General features: G+C 40.3%; 1 pseudogene; it reads left to right on the top strand.

Moving 5' to 3' along the window:
• The first annotated feature begins 5,429 nt into the window (after window positions 1-5,429).
• LOC129022360 (general transcription factor II-I-like) overlaps window positions 5,430-12,227 on the top strand; it is a 35,862-nt pseudogene continuing 29,064 nt past the window's right edge.

Consider the following 12,227-nt stretch of genomic DNA (forward strand, 5'->3'; position numbering starts at 1 on the left):
GTGTGGTAAAATTTGGCTGTGAATCCATCTGGTCCAGAGTTTTTTCTGGTAAGCTTTTTATTATTGATTCAATTTCAGAAGTCAGTATTGGTCTGTTCAGGATTTTAATTTCTTCCTGATTCAGTCTTGGGAGTTTATATGTTTCCAGGTATTTATCCATTTCTTCTGTGTTTTCTAGTTTGTGTGCATAAAGATGTTCATAATAGTCTCTAATTGTTTCATGTATTTCTGTGGCATCAGTGATAATATTTCCTTTGTCACTTTTTATCATGTTTAGGTAGATCATCTTTTTTTCTTTAGCTAGCAGTCTATCAATCTTATTCTTTCAGAAGTAAGTTTCACTGGATTTTTTACAGTTTTTTTTTTTTTTTTTTTAATCTCCGTTTCATTCAGTTCAGCTTTGATATTTCTTGTCTTCTAGCTTTGGGGTTGATTTGCTTTTACATTTCTGTTTCCTCTAGATATTGCCTGGCACAGTGGCTCATGCCTGTAATCCCAGCATTTTGAGAGGCTGAGGTGGGTGGATCACCTGAGGTCAGGAGTTTGAGACCAGCCTGACCAATATGGTAAAACCCCATCTGTACTAAAAATAAAATAATTAGCTGGGCATGGTGGCACATGCCCATAGTCTCAGCTAGGCTGAGACAAGAGAGTTGCTTGAACCTGAGAGATGGAGGTTGCAGTGAGCTGAGATTGCTCCACTGCACTCCAGCCTGTGTGACAGGGCAAGATTCTGTCTCAAAAATAAATAAATAAAATAAAAAAGATACAATATTAGGTTCTTAATTTGATATCTTTCTGTTTAATATGGGTGTTTAGTGCTACAAACTTTCCCTTTAACACTTTTTTTTAAGAGTTTCTCAGTGATTTAGGTATGTTGTATCTTTGTTTCTGTTAGTTTCACAGAACTTATTGATTCCAGCCTTAATTTTATTCTTTACCCAAAAGTCACCAGGAGCTGCTTATTTAATTTTTTATTAAATTGTATGGTTTTGAGAGATTTTCTTGGTATTGAAATCTGTTTTTATTGCACTGTGGTCCGATGGATAGTGTCGTTGGTGTGATTTTGATTCTGTAGAATATATTGCAAGTTGCAAGTGTGTGGTGGTCAGCTGTAGAGTATGGGTCGTGTGCAGGTGAGAAGAATGTATATTCTGGTTTTGCTGACTGGAGCATTCTGTAGATGACTGTTAGGTCCATTTTGCTAAGTGTCAAGTTTAGGTCCTAAATATCTTTGTAAGTATTCTGCCTTGGTGATCTGTCCAGTAGTTTCAGTGGAGTTTTAAAGTCTCCCAGTATTATTGTGTGGTTATCTAAGTCTCTTCATAAGTCTCTAGGAACTTGATTTATGAATCTGGGTGCTCCAGTGTTGGGTGCATAGAATTACCATTTAGGATAGTTAAGTCTTCTTACTGAATTGAACCTGTTATCATGAAATGCCCTTCTTTGTGTTTTTTGATCATTATTAAAGTCTGTTTTGTCTGAAAAAAGAATAGTAACTTCTGCTCTTTTTTTGTTTTCTGTTTGGTTGGTAGACCTTTCTCCATCTGTTTTCTTTGAGCCTGTGGATGTCCTTGCATGTGAAATGGGTCTCTTGAAGACAGCATACAGTTGGGTCTTGCTTCTTTATTTAACTTGCCACTCTGCACCTTTTCAGTGGGGTATTTAGAACTTTCTTTTTCGAGGTTAATATTGATATGTGCAGATTTGATCCTGACATTGTGTTGTTAGCTGTTTCTTATGTAAACTTGATTGTGTATTTACATTATAGTATAAATAGCCCATGTACTTCAGTGTGTTTTTTTGTGGTGGCCAGTAATAGTCTTTCTTTTCCATGTTTAACACACCCTTACGAACCTCTTTTAAGGCAGGTTTGGTGGTAATGAATTCCCTTAGCATTTGCTTGTCTGAAAGGACATCTTTTATCTTTTGTTTATGAAGCTTAGTTCGGTGTGATTAGATTCTTGGTTGGAGTTTGTTTTCTTTGAGAATGCTGAATATAGGCCCCCCCCCACCATTGCTTTTGTCTTGTACGGTTTCTGCTGGAAGGTCTGTGGATAGCCTAATGGAGTTCCCTTTATAAGTGACCTGCCCCTTGTGTCTAGCTGACTTTAATATTTTTTCTTTCACACAGACCTTGGAGAATCTGATGACTACATGTCTTGGGGATGGTTATCTTGTGTACTATCTCCCAGGGGTCCCCTGAATTTTCCGAATTTGAATTTCAACCTCTCTAGGAAAGTTAAGAAAATTCTTATGGACAGTATCCTAAAAAATGTTTTCCAAGTTACTTGTTCTGTCTTCCTTTCTTTTAGAGATGCCAATGAGTTGTATATTTGGTATCTTAACATAATCCCATATTTCTCAAAGGTTTTGTTCATGAAAAACAATCTTTTTCAGTTATTTTTTTCTGACTGAATTAATTCAAAGAACTGGTCTTTGAGCTCTGAGATTCTTCCCTCAGCTTGGTCTCTTCTGCTGTTAATATTTCTGATTTTATTACAAAATTATTTTTGTGAGTTTTTCAGCTTTATCAGATCAAGTTTTGTTCCTTCTTAAGAAGGCTATGTCATCTCTCACCTCTTGAATAGTTTTACTGAATTTTTTAGATTTCTTGAAATGGGTTTCAACTTTCTTCTGAACTTTGATGATCTTCATTGGCATCCAGGTGCTGAATTCTCTGTCATTTCAGTGATTTTATGCTGGTCCTCCACTTGAGTACTAGCCATAGGTCTTGGCTTGGCACTCCCATCCCATAGCCCTGTGCACCATAGCTCTGGGGTGAACTCAGGCTTTTCATTTTCTCCCCAGCTTGGGAGCAGCAGGGTTGGGGACCTTGGCAATGGCAGTGGCAGAAAGCCTTTCACTTGTCTCTTGGGGTACCACCTCAGAGACGTGCAGAGCTCTGCCAATCAGAATGATCAGTCAGAAATGTAGCAGCTGCATTGTGGGCCCAAGCTGGGACCCTTGCCTGGTTAAGAGCAGGGGATTTGGGGCCAACAGGGAAGAGAGACTGGGCTTCCCCCCATATGGTGGCTGTGGCCTGCTGGAGGTGTGAGCAAAGCACTCAGGCACTTTGTTTCTTCCCCAGCCTGAGGGCAGCAAGGGCAGTATCACTGCAGCAGTAATGGCAGAAGGGCTTTCAGTTGGCTACGGGAAGTCCACCCCAGAGAAATGTAGAGCCACTGCCAATGAGAATGTTCAGCCAAGAGTAAGGTGGCTGAACTGTGGGCTTAAACCTGGGCCTCCTTCTGGTGAAGAGCAGGTTGCCAGAAGCTCACAGAGAAGAGAAACTGGGCTTCTCTCCGTCTGGTGGCTGTGGCATGCTGGAGGTGCTGGCAAAGCAATCAGGGTCTTTATTCTTTCCCTAGACCAAGGGCAGCAATGGTGGTATTGCTACAGTGGCAATGGCAGAGAGCCTGTGGGTTACCCCTGAAAGCTCCATCTCAGAGAGATGCAGAGATGCCACTGACTGAAGCAGTCCTTCAGGGTGGGGGTGCAGGATGGCTGTGCTGAGGGCCCAGGTCAGGAGACGCTACCCAGTGAGGCATAGCAGGGAGGGGGACCCATGTGGAAACAGTTTGCCCACTTTCTGTAAGGCAGCTGTGGTGTGCTAAGAAGCCTATGATAGTTCTTGGGCTCTTCAGTCCCTCCCTAGCCTAAGAGAGGTAGAGGCAGGGACCATGGCAGTTGCAAAAACAGTAGGCCTGACAGTTACCTCTGGGAGGTCTGTCTGCAGAGTTGCAATTAGCCTGAGTGCTCAGGCAAAGGGTAAGTGGCTGCACTGGGACCCAGGCCAGTGGGCATTACCAGGCAAGGTGTAATGGAGGTGAGGCCTCTACAGGAGGTAGAGTAGAGACAGGAGGTGAGTCTGTCTGCTCCTCAGCACTGTAGATATGACCCCTATCCTGGGGGCATGTGAGAGAGTCTGGCCTCTTCTAGTGGCAGAGCTATAGCAGCTGGCACTGTGGTGCTCAGTGGTCCAAGGCCCTTAGGGTTCCATGTGGGCCTGACTGGAGGCTCTGCCCAGACTCCATGCAGCTCTCTGTGTCAGTTGGGGAGCCCTGTGGGGAGGGTGTCGGGGGATTTTCTGTGCCCAGGATTTCAAAAGTCGGTGGCAGAAGGGTGAGTCACCAGTGGCTCTTGCTTACTCACTATTTTCCTGCCGTGGGGAGCCCCCCTGGGCTCCACACCGATTCTGGGTGGGTGGCTTTTCTGTCTCACTCCTCTCTGTGGATCACATTTCTTCCTTGATGAATTCCCCATTTTAAAACAACTTTACATACATTTGTGGAGTATAAGTGCAATTTTGTTATATGCATAGATTGCATAGTGCTATCAAGGTTCATTATCAGAATTTTTTAAAAAAAACAGAGAGATGAGATCTTGCTGTTTTGCCCAGGCTGATCTGCAAATTCCTGGGCTCAAGTGATCTGCCTGCCTCAGCCTCCCAAAGTGCTGAGATTACAGGGGTAAGTCACTGAACCTGGCCAGAGTTGTTTTTTCTTTATAGAGCTGAATAATATTCCATGTATGTGTGTATATCACATTTTGCTTCTCCATTTACCTATCGATGGACATTAGGGTTGGTTGTACCTTTTGGCCATGATGAATAATGTTGCTATGAACATGAATGTACAAATACCTGTTTGAGTGCTTGCTGTCAGTTCTTTTGGGTACATACCGAAAGGGAGTTGTTGGATTATGTGATAATTCTTTGCTTAATATTTTAAGGAGCTGCCAAACCATTTTCCACAGTGGCTGCACCAGTTTACATTCCAAAAAGAAGTGCATAAAGGGTCCAGTTTTTCGATATCCTTGCTGACATTTAATATTTTCTGTTTATGTGTTGGATATTTGTAGTGTTTGAAATTCATTTAAGGGTCTTTGTTGTTACCAAAATATTACAAAAAGTTTTTCAAATAGAGCAATATGCTGTAATATAAATCATCTTACTTGCTTCTTGATGTCTGTGATCTATTTTCTCAGTAAGAAGAGAAGCTTCTCTCCACCCAGCCTCGGTTCACTGCACTCAGTCCCTTGGCTGTGTCCGTATGTGTGGGGGAGAGGGAGCTTGGCAGCTCTGTCCTGCACTGGTCTGTTGTAGTCCATCACTGGGTTGTAAAGCACCTCTCCTCCTCCTCCTTGGGAGAAATTTCACTATTCTGAGTGCCATCTGCATTTATTTTGGGTGTGATATTAACCCAATTTTATTGAAATAACACTAGATAGAAAGTTAGGGGATAGATTCTCTATCTGATGAGAGTTTTGGGCAAATCACATACTTAGTTTTTGAGTCTTGTTTTTTCTCTTAGGCAAGAAAACAGTAAATTAGGCAGCCAGTGAGAGATCCTCAGAGCTCTGAATGTGGGTTTGGAACACCAGATTTCTACCACTCACTTTCTTATTACTTGTCCTGCACAAAGATCATGGCCCAAGTAACAATGTCCACCCTGGCCATTGAAGATGAGGAGTCCTCAGAGAGCAGGATGGTGGTGACATTCCTCATGTCAGCTCTTGAGTCCATAGTGAGACCTTCTATTCTGACATTCCATAGTTGGGTAGAACTGCGCTGTAGATAAGGTTGATTTGTTTTTGTAGAAGATACAATTTTATTTTTTTTTTAGTTTTAAGTAGTAGGTTTTTTTTCTTGAAGAGTAGTTATGCCTTTCAAAATACATTTTATTAACATGCTTCAGAATGTTTAATTTTTACATTGAATCTCAAATAATTTTCTACCATTATTTTAGGCAATCATTTGTTTTGCAAGTGTGAACTTTGAAATTATGTGTAATATTTGTGGTTACTCAGAATGAGTTTGTATGCTGGAATATGGGGCTGAAGTTTTATTGTATCGATATGTAGAAGATTCCCAGAATTCCAGGTCATGAGGGCATCTTTACTATTGTGTGTCTATATTTCTTCTGCTTACACATTCACTATTGCATTAACCACCTCTTTCTAAATTGTTCAGTGTTAGCTGTTTATGCTTTTTTTTTTTTTTAGATGGAGTCTCACTCTGTCACCCAGGGTGGAGTGCAGTGGTATGATCTTAGCTTACTGCAACCTCTGCCTCCCAGGCTCAAGTGATTCTCCTGACAGCCTTTCTAGTAGCTGGGACTGCAGATGTGTGCCACCACACTCAGCTAATTTTTGTATTTTTGCTAAAGATAGGGTTTCATAATGTTGGCAAGGTTTGTCTTAAAAGTCCTGAGCTCAAGTGATCTGTCTGCCTGGGCCTCCCAAATTGCTGGGATTGCAGGTGAGAGCCACCGCACCTGACCAGCTCTTTACTTTAAAAAAAAAAAAAAAAAAAAGCCTGTCATATGCATAATTACAGTGAAATATTGAGTACTGATTATGTAGTTTTGTATTTTTATATTACTATCATGGTAGTTACACAATTAATTTATATTTTTATGGGTAAGTAGCTGGAAATAGTATTTATTATAAGTATCAGGTGGCCAGGCATGGTGGCTCACGCCTGTAATCCCAGCACTTTGGGAGGCCAAGGCAGGCAGATCACGAGGTCAAGAGATTGAGACCATCCTGGCTAACACGGTAAAACCCCGTCTTTACTAAAAATACAAAACAATTAGCCTGGTGTGGTGGTGGGTGCTTGTAGTCCCAGCTACTCAGGAGGCTGAGGCAGGAGAATGGTATGAACCCCGAAGTTGGAGCTTGCAGTGAGCCGAGATTGCGCCACCGCACTCCAGCCCGGGTGACAGAGCAAGACTCCGTCTCAAAAAAACGTATCAAGCTTAGGTATTTTCTTTTTTTTCTTTTAACTTTTTTTTTTGAGAAAGGGTCTTACTTTGTTGTCCAGATTGGAATGCAGTGGTGTAATCATGGCTCACTGCAGCCTGGGCATCCTGGGTTCAAGTGGTCAGAGTAGCTGGGACTGTAGGCATGTGCTACCACATCTGACTACTTTGTTTTGCTTTTTAGTGGAGATGAGGTCTTCATATATTGCCCAGGCTGGTCTCTTAACTCTTGAGCTCAATCAATTCTGCCTCTGCCTTTCAAAGTCCTGAGATTACAGGCATGAGCCACTGTTCCTGGCCTAGCTAATTTTTAAGCTTTTTTGTAGAGGCAGGGTTTCTTTATGTTGCCCAGGTTTGTCTCCAACTCCTGGGCTCAAGCAATTGTCCTGCCTTGGCTTCCCAAAGTGTTGGAATTACAAGTATGAGCCACCATGCATGGCCTTAGATGTTTTCTGACATATTAAATTTAAATATTTTAAGCAGGAAGAGCTATGCATTTTCTTCCCCTTAAGTGGTTGAAAAGTATTAGGTAGTGCTTAACCTCACAGAGCTCTGTGTGACATAGTTTGTGGATGCTTTTATTTCATTTTTTTGAGACAGGATCTGACTCTTTTAGGGTGGAGGGCAGTGGCATGATCATAGCTCGGTGCACGCTTGACCTCTTGGGTTCAAGTGACCTTCCTGCCTCAGCCTCCCAAAGTGCTCAGATTATAGGCTTGAGCAACTGTGCCTAGCCATATTTTTTGTTTTCTTATTAGGGCAGTTAAAAAAATGTTTCAAGAACTTTATAAAATTATCTCCTTAAAGACATTTTAGAATGGTTGGTGGTTATATATTGTTATTTTATGAATGACTTGTTTCTGCCTTGTGATCATAAAACCAGCCAAAATTTGTGACTGTTAATGTTAAATAAAAATTTAGAGATGAGATGCTGTTCTGTTGATAATAAAATAATTTCTTTAAATATTGATCTCTGCAAAGAGTACTATAAGGCCACGTAAGACCCATTCACTTCCTTAGAATTTCTTTACAGTTCCCTCATCTTTGGCATAGTCATTTCACTATTCTCAGCCTTCATTTCTTCCTCCCCAGCCTTAGTAAGACCATTTCTCCTCCTATTCCTAGTTGTATATTACACAGTATAATTAAAGTGTAGAAACTGCTGAGTTCTTCACTGGCTTGTCAGGGTGCAAAGCAGATCCAGGCTGACTTTATCCCTTCCTTGGCTGGTAGACTTCTTTTATCTAATCTGTGGATAGTACATGAATCTTGCTTACTCTTTCGTAAACATTGCCTTTGTTGACAGGATTGTTTTAGAGTGTGGACAGTGAAGCAAGAATGTACCCTCATTTACCGCAAGGTAAGTAAATAATAGTTCCTTACAGGAGAGTAGCCACAGCACATGTCATGTAAGTGCAATGGAAGGAAATTACTGACGCCCATCATTCTTCACGCTAGGGCAGCTGTCGGCCCACCTCCAGCTCAGAAGTTCTGTACCATAGCTTTATTATAGCTCAAAAGATTTCTGATCACCTCACTAGCTGCTAAATTAGTTACTGAAGATAACATTTTAAACAATATTATGCAGAAATAATCTCCATTTAAGAAATTAGAGGGCGTTTATTGTGGAAATCAAAAACAAATAGTGGAGAGCTTATAGTTTTCAACAAATGATACTGAGAATATAGGCTATTTGGTAAAAAGTAAAAATTTTGGTAAAAACAAGCTTCAATGTATAGTCTTCATCATGTGACAAGTTAAATTCTAGATAAGTAAAAATAGTTATACTGAGACAAATTTTAAAACCAAAATAAAACATATGTAATTATTATATAATTATTCAATTCCATAAATGGCTTTTCTATGCCTAAAATAAGTGACGTACTTTTATGGGTCAGTCGGAGATACACAACATATTTGATAAATAGACAAAGGATATGGTAATGTGCAGAAAATTATGCTATGATACTCTTTAATTTAAACACCAATCAGTGGAGTATGTTTATGATACTAAGATACCCTTTTTCAAGGTTTCTGGAAAAGTCACATGGTAACATTTGCTAGGATATTATAAACCTTATTAGAAAGCAAATTTTAGTAGATTTTGAGTATTTGGAGTATTGACTATCAATGGTTATTTTTCTTGACTCTCATGTCTTTTTTGAGAAAGTCATTAAAGATGTACATAAATATTTTCTTCCGAGGTTATTACAGTAGTGTTATTTTTAGGAGGGAAAATTGGAATCACTGACCTTTGAAATGATGTTAGCACTAAATGAATTATGGTGTATCCATAAAATGGAATACTATCTACTCTATAATGTTTTTAAAGAATTTGACTCTCATAGAAATATACTTAGTGAAAGTCAGTAAGTAATCACCTAAATTTGATTCTGGCTATGTGTAGATGGGGGGATACTTCTGGAGGAGGGGATTATGTACTGAACGCTGTAGTGTGGATTTCAGTCCCTTCTTTCAATACTGATGGCACTAATTTCCCCAGCTGCTGCGAGTGTTCGAGTCACCTTGTCCACCTTTTCCCTGGGAAGGGCCACACTGGCTTCTGAGCTCTTGGTGCAGCTGCATCCCTGTTCAGCACTTTGACTGTTCAGCCATGCCTGCCTCCCACCTCCTGGGTGCTGTTATTGACAGTGCTCCCCAGCAAGCCTGTGTGAAATCTCAGTCTCTTTCTTGAAGAATCTGACCTATAATAGATTACAAGGGATTTCTGCATTTTTTTTCTTACAAGTTTTGTGTTGTCTTTTGCTTAAAATGAGGCAAAAATCTATTTAGAAAGAGTAGTAAGTTTAAAAAATGGTGTTAGTTTTTTTTTTTTTTTTTTTGAGACAGAGTCTTTTGCTGTTGCCCAGTCTGGAGTGCATTGGCATGGTCTCGACTCACTGCAACCTCTGCCTCCCAGGTTCAAGCGATTCTCCTGCCTCAGCCTCCCAAGTAGCTGGGATTACAGGCATGAGCCACCACGCCCGGCCTTTTATTCATTTATTTATTATCATTATTATTATTATTATTATTTACATTTTTAGTAGAGACGGGGTTTCACTATGTTGGCCAGCCTGGTCTCAAACGCCTGACCTCGTGATCCGTCCGCCTCGGCCTCCCAAAGTGCTGGAACTACAGGTGTGAAGTGCTGTGCCCAGCCTCGTGTTAGATTTTTTAAATTATCTGGCAGAAATGGTGCTTTTAAATGTCTGCCTTTAACATAATATTTGCTGTTCTTCTTATTATAGTTTAAAGAAGTGGCCAAGTTTAAGGCCAAAGTGGCCTGCATCACAGAGTATAAAGCAGATCTCTGCCTTCAGAACTGAAGGAGAGAGGACATAATTTTTTCAGTACCAGAAAGGATTTTCAAACAGATTTTGTAAAATATTGTAAGCACTGTATTGTTACCATTTTTATTTCATTGATTTTAAACCTAAATATTTATAGATAACACTAGTCATATTTTCTTCTAAAGCAGAATGATGTTTAAAGTATATAAAAAAAATTTTGTTTTGAGTTGGAGTCTCATTCTGTTGTCTAGGCTGGAGTGCAGTGGCGAGGTCTTGGCTCACTGTAACCTCTGCTTCCTGAGTTCAAGCAAATCCCCTGCCTCAGCCTCTTGAGTATCTGGGATTACAGGCATGTGGCACCACACCCAGCTAATTTATTTTTGTATTTTTAGCAGAGATGAGGTTTCACCATGTTGGTCAAGCTGGTACTGAACTCCTGACTTCAAATGATCCACTCACCTCAGCCTCTCAAAGTGCTGGGATTACAGGTGTAAGCCACTGTGCACAGCCTAAACTATGAATGATTTTCTGAAATGTTTATGAAGACATTTCAAAATGCTCAAAAGGAATCACCGAAGTGGTAATATGTCAGGGTAGGTACTGAAGAGTTAAGAACAATGGCAAGTGTTGATTGTACAGGGCTCCTTGCTTGGCTTCACTCTGGATTAATGAGATGCATTAGAGAGAAAGTAATGAAGGGAGAGAAATTCTGAATAGATTAAAAGTTCTTACTCAGATAAGAATTTCTAGGTAAAGATGGTGAACTGAAAACAAGAAATTCACTGTGCAAAGGAGTTTGTTTAAGCATGATGCAGAATTAAACAGTTCTCCTCAACTCGCTCAGTGGAATCACCTTATCTGAATCTTCAGTGGGTTTTGTAATTCTTGTTTAGAGCAGTGAGCTTATTTGACATTGGAACACAGTATTAAAATTTACTATATGGTGTTAATACTTATGGCCACTCACAGTATGACAATTTTCATATCTGTGTGTAACCTAACACTATTGATAGGTTTCATGTTAACTGAGTGAAACACTGAAAGGGAACAAAAAAAGGCAGGGCGTCTATAGGCACAGAATACATATAGGCATAACTCATTTTTTTGGGCCCTGCAGATACTGCAGTTTTTACAAATTGAAGATTTGTGGCAATCTTGTGTCAAGCAAGTCTGTTGTTCCATTTTTCCAACAGCATGTGTTCTCTTTGGTTCTCTGTGTCACATTTGGTTACTCTTAGAATATTTCAAACTTTTTCATGATTATTATATGTGCTGTGGTGACCTGAGATCAGTGAGCTTTGATGTTACTGTTGTAATTGTTTTGGACTCCATGAATGCACCCGTATAAGATGGCAAACCTCATTGGCAAATGTTGTGGCTCTGACTGGTCCACCAATCAGGTGGTTTCCCATCTCTTCCTCTCCTAACGCCTCCCTAGTCCCTGAGACACAATATTGAAATGAGGCCAGTTAATAGCCCTCCAGTGGCCTCTAAGTGTTCATGTAAAAGAAAGAGTTGCAGTCTGCTCACTTTAAATCAAGTTAAAAATGATGAAGCTTAGTGAGGAAGACATGTTGGCAGCTGAAAGCTAGGCCAAACAGTTTGCCAGGTGGTGAATGTGCAGGAAATTTATCGAAGGAAATGAGAAGTGCTGCTCCAGTGAACCCACAAAAGATAAAAAAGCAAAACAGCCTTATTGCTGATACGGAGAAACTTTGAGTGGTCTGGATAGAAGATCAAACCAGCCACAACATTCCTGTAAGTTAAAGCTTAATCCAGAAGAAGGCCCTAACGCTCTTCAATTCTGTGATGGCTGAGAGGAGGTGAGTAAGCTGCAAAAGAAAAGCTGAAAGCTAGCAGAGGTTGGCTCATGAGGTTTAAAGAAAGACATAGTCTCTATAATAAAAAAGTGCAAGTTGAAGCAGCGAGTACTTGATGTAAGAACTGAGTTCTTCAGAAGATCTCGCTGAGATAATTCATGAAGATGGCTACACTCAAAAAAACAGATTTTTAATGTAGACAAAACAGCCTTATATTGGAAGATGCCATTTAGGACTTTGCTAGATAGAGAGAATTCCATTACTGGCTTCAAAGCTTCAAAGGAGAGGCTGAGACTCTTGTTAGAGGCTAATGCAGCTGGTGACTTTAATTGAAGCCAGTGCTCGTTTACCAT

Source organism: Pongo pygmaeus, chromosome 22 (assembly GCF_028885625.2).
Source record: "Pongo pygmaeus isolate AG05252 chromosome 22, NHGRI_mPonPyg2-v2.0_pri, whole genome shotgun sequence".
NCBI lineage: Eukaryota > Metazoa > Chordata > Mammalia > Primates > Hominidae > Pongo > Pongo pygmaeus.